The 14,190-nt window shown below is 36.8% G+C and overlaps 1 protein-coding gene across 3 annotated transcripts in view; it reads right to left on the bottom strand.

Moving 5' to 3' along the window:
* Positions 1 to 14,190, bottom strand: part of LOC104152973 (single-stranded DNA-binding protein 2) — a 189,380-nt gene that overhangs the window by 56,869 nt on the left and 118,321 nt on the right. The window lies entirely within an intron of this gene.

The following is a 14,190-nucleotide window of genomic DNA, read 5'->3' as shown; positions in this document are numbered from 1 at the left end:
GTGCTTTAGAATCAAATTTTTGAACAACTACCAGTAATATATTTAGCATCTATACTGTATGTCCTTTTCAAACAAAAGTCCAGAATGCACCATAAAAGTATGAAGACTGTAAAAAGTACTGGCTTCAGTACTGATTTCGAGAGTTTGATTCACTAGAAAACAGACACCATTAGTGTAATAAAGGACACTCTTATTTACGTGAAGATCCAGTCTCTAAGATTAGTGTTAAAATACTGTATAATTGCAATTGACAGAAAAAGTCAGTCACAGGAATTGGAGGTAGCAACCACATTTGAATCATAATACCTTTTTGTCAGGGACTACCATAAACCAATGAAGCTATTCTGTAAAGCTGCAGAAAATAAAGATGCTAGATATGGGCTAGTAATGGCTATTCCTTGAACCCTGCCTGAGGTTCATGGGACTGGAGTATCATGCAGCTTGACTGCATGGAAAAGCATACTACTAGATGGAACATCTCGGGTCCTTCTCTCAGATCTGTGGCACTGACTTGGACTCCCAGACAGAGAGGAAAATAAGAAAGTGGCATGAATGCACAGAAATAACTCTCAAAGAACGATATAATTTTGTTATCTTCTCTTCTGCATGGCTTCTGTGTTTGTCCACTAATTACTTTTAGAATAGCTACATTTCCAAAGGAGAACGGATGAGCAAGTTTGGAGGCTTTTTAAGCAAAAAATGGACTTAGTAAACTGAGCAGCAGACCATAACGTCAAGAAAAATCACGAACAGGAGCAGAAACAGTTTGAGTGAAGTATCCTGGATCCTGCTTCCAGATGTAAGGGTTTTCTAGATAAAGAATGACAACAGTAACATCACCGATGGAAAAAATCAATGATGTTAAAAGTCTGAGCACCTTAAGAAGTCCAAAATACTCTGCAGTACAATCTCAGACTATGAGGGAGCAGCCCTTTAAAGAGGTATTAATAATGATGAACCTGATTACACCATTATCCCTCCTTGCATCCTAATGCCTTCTTGTCCCTATGCTACCTCAGCTGTGTCTGCCTTTGATGGTCATATATGAAGCACTGCAGTTCGTCCAACACAGTTGGTGTTACAGAATAAAAGTATGTGAAGACACTAAAACGAATCACTGGGCAAACATCTCAACAGCATTAAGTCAGATACATCAAATGCAGTAGTAAGTGGAGAGACTGCAAAAAAAAAAAGAACTAAGCAGCATCTCCTTTGATATACGACCAGTTTTCAGAAGCCTCCCACCCCAAGTACCACATTCCTGCTCATATGATTGAAACTAGATTATATTAGGCGTTAATGCCTGTCAGAGTGCCTTAATGCCCAATGGGAAATGGTTCTCAGATGTCCTTCTCAACTGAGGCCTCCGCCAGACTCTGCAGGTTACGAAACAAGATTTGTATGAGAAGGAGAGAATGACTTCTTGCAATACAGTGTTGCTATAGGGATAAGGGGATCTGCCCCAGTAGAGCTCCCTCTTGTTTTCCACACTTCACAGATCACTTCAAAAGGGATAGAACAGAACAGAACAAAAGAAAAATGGTTAAATGTACTTAACAGTAAAGAAAAGAAAAGGGGGAGAGAGGGAGATGATTATTATTCCAAACCGGGGTAGGGGGGGAGTAGAATGTAATTATATTTGTACAATTTCTGTTAGCTATTAAACCTACCTAACAAGGCTTTATTTTAAAAGATGCCTACAGATAACATTTTGGTAATTAAGTCTCAACATTTTAAAAATATGTTTTGATTACAATTTTTTAAAATCTGTCTCAGCAATGATACCAGTGGAATCCAGCTTCACTCTTCAGTGAACCTGAGGGAATCGCACACGACTCTCACGGCCTGCTAAAGCAGCGGCTGTAATAGTAGAAGTCATGCAGAACAATTCTTTGTCTTCAGATCTAAAGACACAGTAATGAATGAACATAATGTTATCATCTCATGTATTTCTAGATGTCAAGAAATGTATTACTTTTGGAGATGCTGCCACTATCGATTCCTATGAAGGGAGTATTGCTCTAAAGTAAACGTGGTTTAGGAGGAATGGTTTTTGTGTGACTTTATTAACTGAGAAGACATAGAGGGGTGCCTGATAAAGCAAATATGTGGGGTTGGACAGCTTCTATGGCCTCCTCAGAAAGCTTGAGGATTGAAGTGCCATTTTGAAGAGCTGCTCTGAAGGTGGCCAAAAGATCTGAGCAGCCCAGTGATAAACAGCACAGCAATAAAACCGAGGTTGGCCAAAGGGAATTCTTTGTGATGCTGAAGGGGAAGGTAAAGCAGGATCTTGTGGAAGTGATTACACTGCAAGTGATCCAGACAAAATTATATAATTAATCTCCATTCTAGTGGTTTCTGGAGAAAGGATCATAATTAGAAGGGAACCAGCTCTTTGCTTCATGCTAGTTACTAAAATTGAAATTAATTTATTTTATGATGTTGGTCATTTTTTGATTGCAGACCATGATGTTTCAGGGAGGTACTGTTCATTTTAATTAGCTTAAATTACCTGAGACTTGATTACATTGTTTAGTTTACAGATCATCTCTTATCCATGTTTCTGGGGGTGGGAAGGAGGACAGAATGATATGAAGTTTGAGTTGCCACAATAGTAAGCCAGTTTTGCCATACCTTGCTAAACGGTGGTAATTGAGCCCTGCGTGGTAATTGTAAGAATTTTGCAGTTGTCGGCATTCCACAACAATTTAGTCTTAGGTGTTGGTGAAACTACAATTTCTATCTCTCATTATGTAACCTACTGTAACATTTGTTTCTATTTTCATGTTTGTAGGTTTGGGATTTTTTTCCCCAATGGGCAATGAAGTCCCAGGAAGAGAAATAAAGCGTCTTCAGCATTTTAGGTAGATTATGTTTTCTAGTCTATACTGTATGATGAACGTTTTTGAAACTAATGCTAGGTAGATCAATAAACAAACCTGCAACAGCTGCGCTGAAACATTCTTATTTAGTCTATTCTGATGAATTATTCAGTTCTCCTTTCACAGTCCCACTGCAAACCATAGCTTCTTTTTGCATGCATTACAAGTTGTTCATCATTCATATTTCCATTAGTTTGACATTTTAAATATTTGCAACTTGCTTCCCCTGCTTTTCATAAAAAGATGAAATAGGAAAATTTAAATTGTTTAATCGCTTTATACAAGATTTCACCTCCTTAAAAATGGAAAACTTTATTTGCTTTTCTGTCTAAAATATTGAGGTATCTCTTTACAATTGTTAATTAAAACAGTCTACCTGAATAAAAACTATCAAGAACTTTTATTAATTTATCCAAGCACCCTAGACAATGCAAAAACTGATGATTATATCCACAAATTAAAACTGGTGCCTGATAAGTAGCTACTAATAGCCAAGTTTCAGGCTGTTTTTTACTAATAAAGAAACTGCAAAATAAGTAATAAATAAAAATACAAAGAGGCTGGTTATTCCATTAATTTAGTATCTGCAAATGTTGGAACCACATACAAAAATCTGCAGAGCAACTTGCAAAACACAGGTCATTTTCTGAAGCTATCATAATAAATGGTTTGTGACAGAGGCTCACAGAAAGAATTCTGTATGCGATCAAAATGTTCTACAAAGAAAGGACTTGAGTTCACCCATAAAAATCTTACTTTGGCTCTTTCACTAATCTGGGCATTTAATTTTAGATATTTTGTTTTGAGCAAGACATTCTTATTTTTACCCAAAGTAAGAAGTTTAACAGGAGTTACCATTTTTTCCCACAAAAAGGCAATCTCCAGTTTTTTAAACCTCTATTTGAAACAGATGAGAGAAACTGGACCTCACATATAAGGCAGACCGATGGCCACTCTTACCTACTCAATTCCCTCATCATCTGGCCTCTTTGTCAAACCTCCTCCACATGCACTTTAACTCTGCTCCTTTAGCTGGACAGGATGAGTTCCTGCTGAATTCCTGCATGTGGTTGATACCCATTTCTTCCTCAGCTGCATCAAGTGTCAAGCAAACCCCTGATACCGACTTATTCAGAGGCAGTGGCCTTGTCCTCTGTGCTTCTGTGGCAAAGTGTGAGCGCATTACCAGTGAGCTGTGCTGTGCAGCCCAAGCAAGTAAAAGTCCACGCTGTACTCCAGGCAGGGACAAGCTAGTGCTTCCAGATTGCATTGAAACTGTGAGAAGCAGAGTGCCTGATGTAGGCAAGTTCAAACCACTGTCAAAGATTCAATGATGCTAAAACCAGCATCGAAGAGCATCCAGTAGTTTATTGAGAACATGGCAACAGCGTCAGGAAGAGGAAGTGGCTGCATCAACAACTCTGGCTTGAAGGAGGTGTGGATCTGACCTGACAAGACATAGATGATTGCCAGTGTTGTCAAATGAGTTAGTTTTACTGACTCCCCTCAAAAGAAAAGGGATTATTTCTGCACAAAGGGCCTAAAACAGCTAAAAAGACCTTTTTCTTCTTTTAAAGATGTTTCTTCTAGGTGCTTGCACACTGGACACAACATCCTGCACGTTATCTCATATCACATAGCATACACACATGAACTGTGACTGAGAATGTTTTACTATCACCTAGAGCCACGCTTCTTTTTTATATTTCTGGAAACAATAGCCTGTTGATATTCCCATCTGCAGTTTTCTAGCTGACAGAGCCTCTGTAGGATGGCACTTATTCCCTTAATACTAGAGTAAAACCATATTTTTGCTGTACAGCCTGGTACACTGAGAATGTGGTGCATCACGAATGCATGGCATTAGTAAAGGCAGCCCAAGGTGAAGATATGAAAGTGAATTACCAGTATCAGTAAGAATATGTAAAATTTTACATGCTAGTAACATTTTGTAGCACAAATGTAGTTTAGAAGGCATTCTGGAAGAAAAAACTCCTAACTGGCTTTCATGAAGGTCCTACAAACTGAATGAACTAATAAAAAACATCCACTTGCAAAACAGGCTGCAGTCTGTATTAATAAATTGTATATACCAATTTTATGAAGTCAAGGTCAAGGAAAAATAAACCTACCAAAAAAGCCCAGGAAACTTTGTGTTTATTATAGATCTCAGAACTCTGAGGTCTAAGTAGCATCTCCTGAAAATATCCTGCGGAGTAGGCACTCCTACTATTTATATTCCTTTCCTGAGATTCTATTCACTTTAATGATAAATTTGACAGCTTTTCTTTGGTTTTTCCAGAATTTCATATCTGATTTTGAATGACAATCAGACAAAGCTGTTGACGTACTTTGAACTACTGTTAAGTAATGCCAGACATACATTACCTTTCTTTCCTCTTTCTGAGTCTTGCTTCAGAGAAAAGTTAGGTCATGAGAATTTGGGGAAGATCTTCAGAAATAATAACACTTAAATCAGTTTCTCTGAAATTCAGGTTTTTCATCAAGAGTGATGTTTTCATAACAAATCTACTGCAGATAAATCCAGAGAGCCAGCTGTATTATCTATGCAGTATCATTTCATATTTCATATAAACATGAATGTGACTAAGACATAATTCACTCAAGTACTCAAATGTAGATACAATTGGCACTTAACCTAGTGTTAAGGATCATTTTGATACTGTAATAAATAAACCAATTATTCTTTTAAAATCACTGAGCTTTCTAACCTAAATGAATTTAGATGTCTTTTTCAAATTATGGTATAGAAATATTAATACAACTTTGTCATATATACATATACAACCAAAATACGCAGTAAGCAGACGAGAAGAATTCTCACAGGGAGGACAGCGTTGCAATCGACTCAATCAAAATAACTGAAGCTATGTTCAACACTCCACACTAGTTCTGTTTATGTACATGTGACATTAATACACAGATAATTCACACAAATCAAACAAGGAACATGAACTCCTTTTAAGACTGTGTTGTAACCTCATTTCACAACACAACCTACTGTTTCTTTTATGTGCTGCTATTGTTATTCATACTGGTAAGCAGGGATAAACCAGCATAAACTGGCCTCTGCTTTGTAGGCAGGGAACAAAGAAATGATCCTTGACAGAAAAGCTCACAATTTAAGTCGAAAGCAGGGGTAATAGGTATCTACCGACAGATAGTGGGCAAAGTACTACGGGGTAACTTCCAGTTAGCGCAGGAAACAGTAGCCTCAGCATTGCAGGTGGCTTGATCTTGTCTTGCTTTTCTCAAATACCTTGACAAAAGCAGAGACCCATAAGGAGTGATGCAAAGGACAACACAGGGAAATGACAACTGCTGTTGGTACTCAGTTTGAAACACTGATGACAGCAGCATACTGTTGTCAGGAAAAGAAGAAAATACTTAATTTCTGGTAGATAGCTCCTTGAACACCATGCTTAAAACTCATATTGATACCAAGTATAAATAGGACTCTGCCAGTCACTTGATAGCTCTGAGATGAATGTACAAGTTCATATGAAAGTCAAATATCTTTCCAAGTCCGTATTGCTTAATTCATCACATCTAGAGAGAGCTCTAGATGTGTTCTTCTTAAGAGAAGATTAAATAAACATAGGAACAGAAGACTAGTAGAAGCCATCATGCTTAGCCACGACCAGTCTCTGATGCACCAAAAGGGTAACATAAAAGCAAAATATAATCCAAAAGCCAACTGTCTATTGTCATTACTTTCTCATACCCTCCTTTTTCCAACATTTTTTGAGTTAAGCACTGATTGTTGTTATGAAAGGATGGATTTGTATAATACACCAAAAAACTAACTACTTATTACCTTATTACCTCATTATTACCGATTGTCTTAAAGAATACCTTCTAATTCACAGAATTTCATGCATTCTCCAGCTTTATGCAAACAAATAAAAAAACAACTGAACAGATACAGATGCAAAAACTACATATTAAGTACATATTAAAGTACATGTTAAGTATATTATACAGAATATTTCTGATACAAATATGTTGTCTTCTTTAGGAGAACTTTCAAAAAATTGTCCTTTCTTTCTCTCCCTCTCTTTTTTTTTTCCCTCCCCCCTCCCCTCAATGACATAGAATAAATGTTCAGTGCTATTTTTTCAAGTTCATGACTAGGGAATTTATTTATTTATTTTTTGCCTGGAAATGATCAATGATTATTATTTTCAATCTCATTTACCATGTGCTTGATTTCTGTCCATTGACAGCTTCAAACTGCCAGACATACTGTAGTCAATATTGTAACAAGATCAGCAAATTTCCTTTTGCAAACACTTCAACTCGTAACTTATTAAGTATTTCTAAGTTATTAGCAAGTTACAGTAATAGTGCTTCATTATTTTCTACCTACCACAAATCAGAGAACGACTATTAAAAACTACATTAATGCACCACTACAAACCTTCTCATTTTCTTTAAGATAGAACATAGACCTACTTTTAAAACCTGGCAATAAACTATTATTCCTTCTGTAGAACCCTTGGACGTTTACTAGTACACACAAGCAGCATATCTAGATTTGGAACAAACAGGTATGATCTGTTCACAATTAGTCGAAGATCTTGCCCAAAAGGTAGATTCATCAATTTCACACAAGCAAGCTATTTGAAAAACCTGGCTCACAAAAACTAATTAAATCTTTGGTACAGGTTCACTCAAATATATTTACCTAAAATGTTTAATTTCTGTGCTGTAATAGAAAGACGTTCACATGGCAGGAGGGTCACAATGCTATTCTTGTAACTTCTCAGTTTTTACCAAATTGCAACTCCTTACAGTTTGACTTGGATTTAGAAATTGTAGTTCTGTTCAGTCTCTCTTATACAATATTAAAAGTCATCAACAATATATAATGAGCTATAGGAGTAATTCTGTTAATAGCTAAGTTACAGATCTGTTATCAGAAGAAGAAATTCACATTTATTCTTCTGGGAAAAAAAAAAACCCTGGTTTGACTCAGTTTACTTGGAGGTAGCAGAGCGGTTCACTAAGATGGTATACTCTGGAAGTCCATCTGCCTAAAAGATAATCCTTCCCTCCACACGTAGTAATCCTAACCCCAAAATGACCTCATAGTAAGCTCAGCTTCACTGTATCTGAAGTAGGATTACAGTTTGTTTCACTGTGTCCCAGTGTTCAATCTGGGATTTTCATTCTACTTAGCTGAGATTCCATTACAGAACTGAGAACTATATATTAGTTTGGAAATATACTGTTAAGTATAACAGGAGGGTTTTCTAAGGAAACCTTTGCTATCAATGAATGAAAGGATTTCAAACTCTTGTCCAAAGACAACATTTCAATTCTGTCTTCTAGCTCATCTTTCCTTGGAATATCTGTATTTCCAGTAAAGGATTTCTCTTAAGTATGGTTATAAAGAAAAGATTTTAAAAAAAATAAACTGTTATTATTCACTGGAAGTTATTAAAAACACCACTACACAAAGGTCGCAACAGAATGTTCACTTTTTCATAAAAATGAGGAAAAGTGCAAAAACAACTTGTGTTTAAAAATCTATCAAATTATTTTCTACTTTCTATTTCAAAACTGAACAGAACTGTACTTAAAAGCTGAATATTTGGCTTTTCCTTATGAAGATACAAAAAAAGGAGAGTAATACTTCAAACAGTGTTTCCAGACAATTTTCTACTGAAGTACGGGCATTTATTTCAGCTTAATTGCAAGCACTCTGTTACTTAATAATGTACATCTAGGTACAGAATCAAAATACTATATGCTAGGTAACTGAGTTATGTTGCACTTTTGTTAGGATGCAACAGTATTATCAGACTCATCAGTAATAACCATGCTACTGACAAGCTAAAGGCACTTGAGGACACACACACTGTTGTTGCAGCTTGGAGCCGAGTTGCGGTGATATTTCAATGAAATGACTTCTTTCCAGAAGTGACACTTACACCCCTCCTCCAGATTCCCTGGAGACCAAGATTGCTTCGGTCTGCTGGCTTAACAACCACAAAATACTCAATGCAATATTTTTCCAAGCTGCACCTCCAGATCACTTCTTTGTTGAAGAACTGACACTGCAGACCACAGTTTTAACCCACTATCTTCTCAATCATTAGGAATTCGCATACAGTTTGAAGATGCTTCTCTTAAGATGCTGTTAACAGGGAACTGACAGAAGACATCATTTAACTTATATAACGTGACACGTATTACAAGCATTGCACTGAATTTTCTCATCTGCTTTATAAGATCAGAAATATTACTTTTACATTTAAAATTGCTGAAATACAAAATTGCTTCTATAGTCTTTTCTCAGTATTTTTTTCAATAGCTTTTACGGTCATGATAAAATGACTGCAAAAAGTGACATATTGTCATTTTTTTACGCACTTTTAATATGCACACTTAAACATGGCTAACACCTGAAATCATTATTCCAAATAATTTTAAATGGTGACCAATCATTTTGCTTCCATTTCCAATCAGGTCAAAGGCAGGTATCTAAACCTAATTTTTACAGGTACTTAGCTTAGTCCACCTATGAATTTTGAGTAACACTTTAACTATCACTGCGTTTAAGCCACGATACACTCCACAAAGCTGGCTGATTATTGCTAGTTTTTTCTTCCTGCTCCAAACATGCTCCATTCTGTTCTCTGATGATGCTCTACAAAAAATTCATAGTTGGTATAATTATGCTAGTGAAACCTATCTTATAGCCTAATTTTCCCTTTTAATTAAGCTATTTGACACAGTGTCTTTAAATCATCTAATTAGTACAATTATTAAACACACTTTACTTTTCTAAGATTTTAAGACTGCCATGCTATGTATTCCCATTTTCATACCATTGCACTCCACACAATAGTCAAATGCTTAAAAATAAAGATAGTCATTAATAATGGTAAGATTAAAGCTTCTCCGCATCTCTTATGTTTTCTCCAAGCTATGAAACCTAAAAGAACAAACATGCTATCAGTTATCACGTGGAAATAGAAGGTTGAAAGAGTGACTTTTGAATATGAAATGGAAATTAGAGACGTTTGGGGTTATTTCTAGGTCACCTGGGAATGATTCAGCAGTCTTGGCAATATCTGCACACCTTCAGAAAAAAAACTCCTCAATTCCTTCTCTACCCATATTGGGTTTTAGGTTGAAAAGACAGCATAAGGGAGAGAAAACCAAATGCTATTTCAGAAGGAGCTGAACTGCAGAATTTGTATCATGATGAAACTGCTCCTCTGCTTAAGAAAGGGGTTCTTGTTTGGGCCCTCATATCTTGATATGCACTACTCCTAATAACTTCTACTAAAATACAAACTACAGATATATTTTTGTATTTCTCAAAATCACGCTGTAAATATTATTGCTCTGTCCTAAAATATTAAAATGTGTGACTTCACTTCACTTCATCCTGATATTGACATCAAATTTTCACAGACAGAATACGCTGAAGAAGCCACTTGTTTTTTGGAAATCAGCTCCATTCTTGATAGAATGACTGGCGTGTAACACAATACATCCTTTACTTTACAGTCCCAAGACTGAGTTTTGCAGTTTTAAAATCAGTGACATTTCTCATGGATATGGGTGCTGAAGGATAAAACCTTAATCCTATATCAAGCACGTGATAATTTCAAGCCACTGAGAAACTGGATTTAAAAAAAAAACCCACACAAAAACGCCTAGATTATTATTTTTTTAAAGAGATTTCTCTATTTTTCTCAAGAGTGAAGCTATTCCTCAAACTTCCTGAAGTTAATTTCACAAGCAGAAATGTCAGCACAAAGCCAACATTTTCACAAAAATAACAAGCATCTGAAAATTAAAGATATATGCTGGAATACCTCAATTTACATATAACACTGAATAAAGCCTTTATGAATACCTTCCCTACCATGCAAGACTAACTAGCCCAGTGAGGCTCATCTCCTCAGGCTCCCTGTATAGCCAACACAAAGAGAAAGCTGCTCTGAGTCATCCTCTGGAGGAGTATATCTTTTTCCATCAACTACAAAGGATGTGAAGGGAGACCAGCCTTACCGAGGACTGAAGTTAGCGTTTGTGAAAAACCTCTATGTATTCAAGCATTTTTACTTTAACTGAAATGTTACATGCAATGCATGGACTGCAGCATTTTTAATGAAACTGAGCCCACTAGGTAAGATTTTTGAGACATCTATCTGTAACTTGGGTTTTCAAGAGCAGCTAGAATGTTTAAGCTTTAATATTTCAGCCCAAGGAAAGCCTTGCCAATTAGGAAAAAAAAAAAAAGATAAAGTTAAAACTAATTGAAAGCTAGCCTGTAAAATATCTAATTTTTCTCACATTATCTGAACATCTACCTTTGGATAAATGCAATTTGTTGAGGATGGAGTTAATACATCTAAGTGTTAAAACAGAATTAAGACTTATGAAGATCTAAGGTTTTTGTGATAACAGTTGTTTGCTACAAAGTAATTGTTTTAGCTAGCCTAACAATAACAGGAGTCCAGCATGCTGCCTCATGGGATATCAGAATTCAAGAGGGAGAGATCAGTCCCACACTCAAAGGACAGCAGAGGGACTCAGCCCTCTGAAGACATGGCTGTGTAAGGCTTTTCAGATGTTCTTCTAAGGACTTCAGTATCGGAAATATTCTGCCATATCTAAGATACTTTCCACCTGGAACGATGGTCTGTTTTATCACAGACACACTTTTTAAACTTAGGATATTAAAAAAAATAACCAAAAAGATTCTTTCTTACGTTGAAGCCTAATAAATAGCATTTAAAACTCAAATTACTAAAGGGAAATAAGATTGTAATCAATTCTTGTCTGCTGTCCTCTGCAAGGCTCTGTCCTACTTTGTGCACAATGCAGAAAACATCTAATAGAGATGCTAGTGTCAGCAACACCTTGCATTCTCAGTACATTCAGCTCCCCAGTCAGTTTGCATCCTAGTAATTCTTCTACCTCCCCACCAAAAAAGCCAGATAAAATGACAGTGCCCACAGACTTAAACACAAATGGGTTACCAAAGATAAGTAAGACTAAAAATGTTGAAAATCTCCTTTCTTTGGGAGTTAAGTACCATGTTTCCTGTGAGAAAATAAATTCTGTTAGTGACTAGCATTCTCCTTACAGCTCCCTTATAATGGACAGCCTCACTGGCAAAACCCTTGATTTTAGCTACAAGTAAACTAGCTGGGTCTCACAGTTACTTTGCAAATGGTGTAAAATTCGAGCAGTTACCTACTCAGGATACTTCCCCCTCAGGGAACCAATTATTTTATACCCTATGGTGACAGAAAATCCATATCTGTGATAATGAGAACTTGAGTATTTCAGGGTTAACTATCTACTAAAGCTCTTAAAAATATTTTAAAATCCTTAATCTTTATACAGATTTTTGCTTATTTTACTATTAAGTAATGTCCACAAAAATATTGGTGTGGTACAACGCAGGAAAAAGCACAGATCTTGCTCTCATTTTAAAGACTTCTAAAAAATTAATGTGAAGGTAAACACACAAACTTAGAGGATACATTGCTTTTCCAATTCCAAATTAGGGAAAACTTCACAGTGGCATTGTACCCGCTACCATCTGGAAGAAGGAAGCTTACTCAAAGAGCTGGGTCCGCCACAGCTTTAACGCTCAGGGACGTTATGGCCATTCCTCCACAAAGCCAGCGTGTAGATTTAGACATATGGAGTGGAGTCAGGGTATCTCCTGTCTTGTATGAATGATGATTTATGCACACTGCGCACTTACGCAAACAGCTGTCCTACTAGGCTTTCTCTCTTGCCCTGTCCTTCTGTGGACCACTGAGTCACAGTATGGGGAGCTATCTGAGGGGAAAACGCTAATATCGATAGTAAAACAAAAATCTTCTATTTTTAAAGATTCCTTTGAAGAACTGAATTATACACACAGTACATATGTAGTTAGCCCTACAGTCAGTTTTTTCCCTAACAATGCTTTTAGCTACTCCTAAAATCCACTGCTTTCTTAGGACCTTTAACATCTCCATGCCAGTGAACAACGGGCACAGTTGCCCAGAGCACTGCCCAGAGTGAACCTACTCTCGACATGTTGAGAGACAAACAGGTCTAACTGATAAGGTATGCAGATAGAGCTTATCTTTAAATACATATGCTATACAAGGAACTCCATTAAATGAACCTTATGAAATTTGCAAAGCTAAAGAGAGAAAACCCAGATGATTTAAGACTGTCAGAATTAAGATTGCCAAAACTTTGGCTTCACCATACAATCCTTCACTGCACCCTTTGAAAAAAAGATGAGCCAAAACCAGGAATACGTCATGAGAGATCCCAAACTGGCAGTATTATAAGCAACTGGAAACAGTCAGACAACTGTCATAAAAGGTGGTCCTATCTAACCTTGCCTGTGATATACATTCATACATGTATCATTACATATAGATTGGTTTCAAATGCAGATTATGTACAGACATCGTCACTGAAGATGGATATACTGTGGGGAAGTATTTTTATAAAGTAACATGGATATTAATACAAATATTTTTGCTTATCTGAATAAATAAGTCAGGTCACACAAAGATGATCCAAAACAAAAACAAGCAAATTTTTCCCAAGCCCTCCTAACTACGTATATTAGCACAAACGTAATTGTCAGAGCCAGCTGCACTTCAGGACAGTGTCCTAGGTAACCTGAAAGACTAGTGATAAATACAAGCGATAGATAGTTAAAATAATCCATATTTCACTACACATAAAAAACTGGTTTCCTCCTCTCACCTAACTCTTGAGAAGCTTGTATGATGCAAGGTACAGATGTAGTTTAGCTCTGCTCAGTGAAGAAAATTATCTCAAGAGGAAGAGAGCAACAAAAGTCACCAATGTGCCACCTTAATACGTAACACCCCATAAAGCTGTTAAGTTAGTTTAAACCCAGGTTAAACTACAGCAGTCTAAGAACTACATAGTGTACAGGCTGGTAACAGAGGCAGTCTCTGTAATGTGCTGCCTATTTGAACTCAATATGACCAACCCAGGTCTTTTCTGAGAGCAAGGCTTGGGCATCACCACGCACCCCTCCCCCCAAAACTGAAGTCTTCTATTCATCCTAAACTACCCAGACTATCACAGCCAGAGGCTGTGAGCCAGAGGCTTTCCCTTCAGTCCTCCTGACCACAGCCTATGCTGTGATACCATTTCTGCTCATCTTGATAGAGAAAACGTAACAATTTCCCAGCCAGGTTGGTTAATTATATAGAGCTGGCTGGCCCCAAAGTGCTGTGCTACAGGGTTATAATACAAGTTATGAACTGCT

Source organism: Struthio camelus, chromosome W (genome assembly GCF_040807025.1).
Source record: "Struthio camelus isolate bStrCam1 chromosome W, bStrCam1.hap1, whole genome shotgun sequence".
In the NCBI taxonomy this organism is placed as follows: Eukaryota; Metazoa; Chordata; class Aves; order Struthioniformes; family Struthionidae; genus Struthio; species Struthio camelus.
The sequence above is the reverse complement of the archived record's forward strand: the minus strand, read 5'-3'. Positions and strand labels throughout refer to the sequence as shown.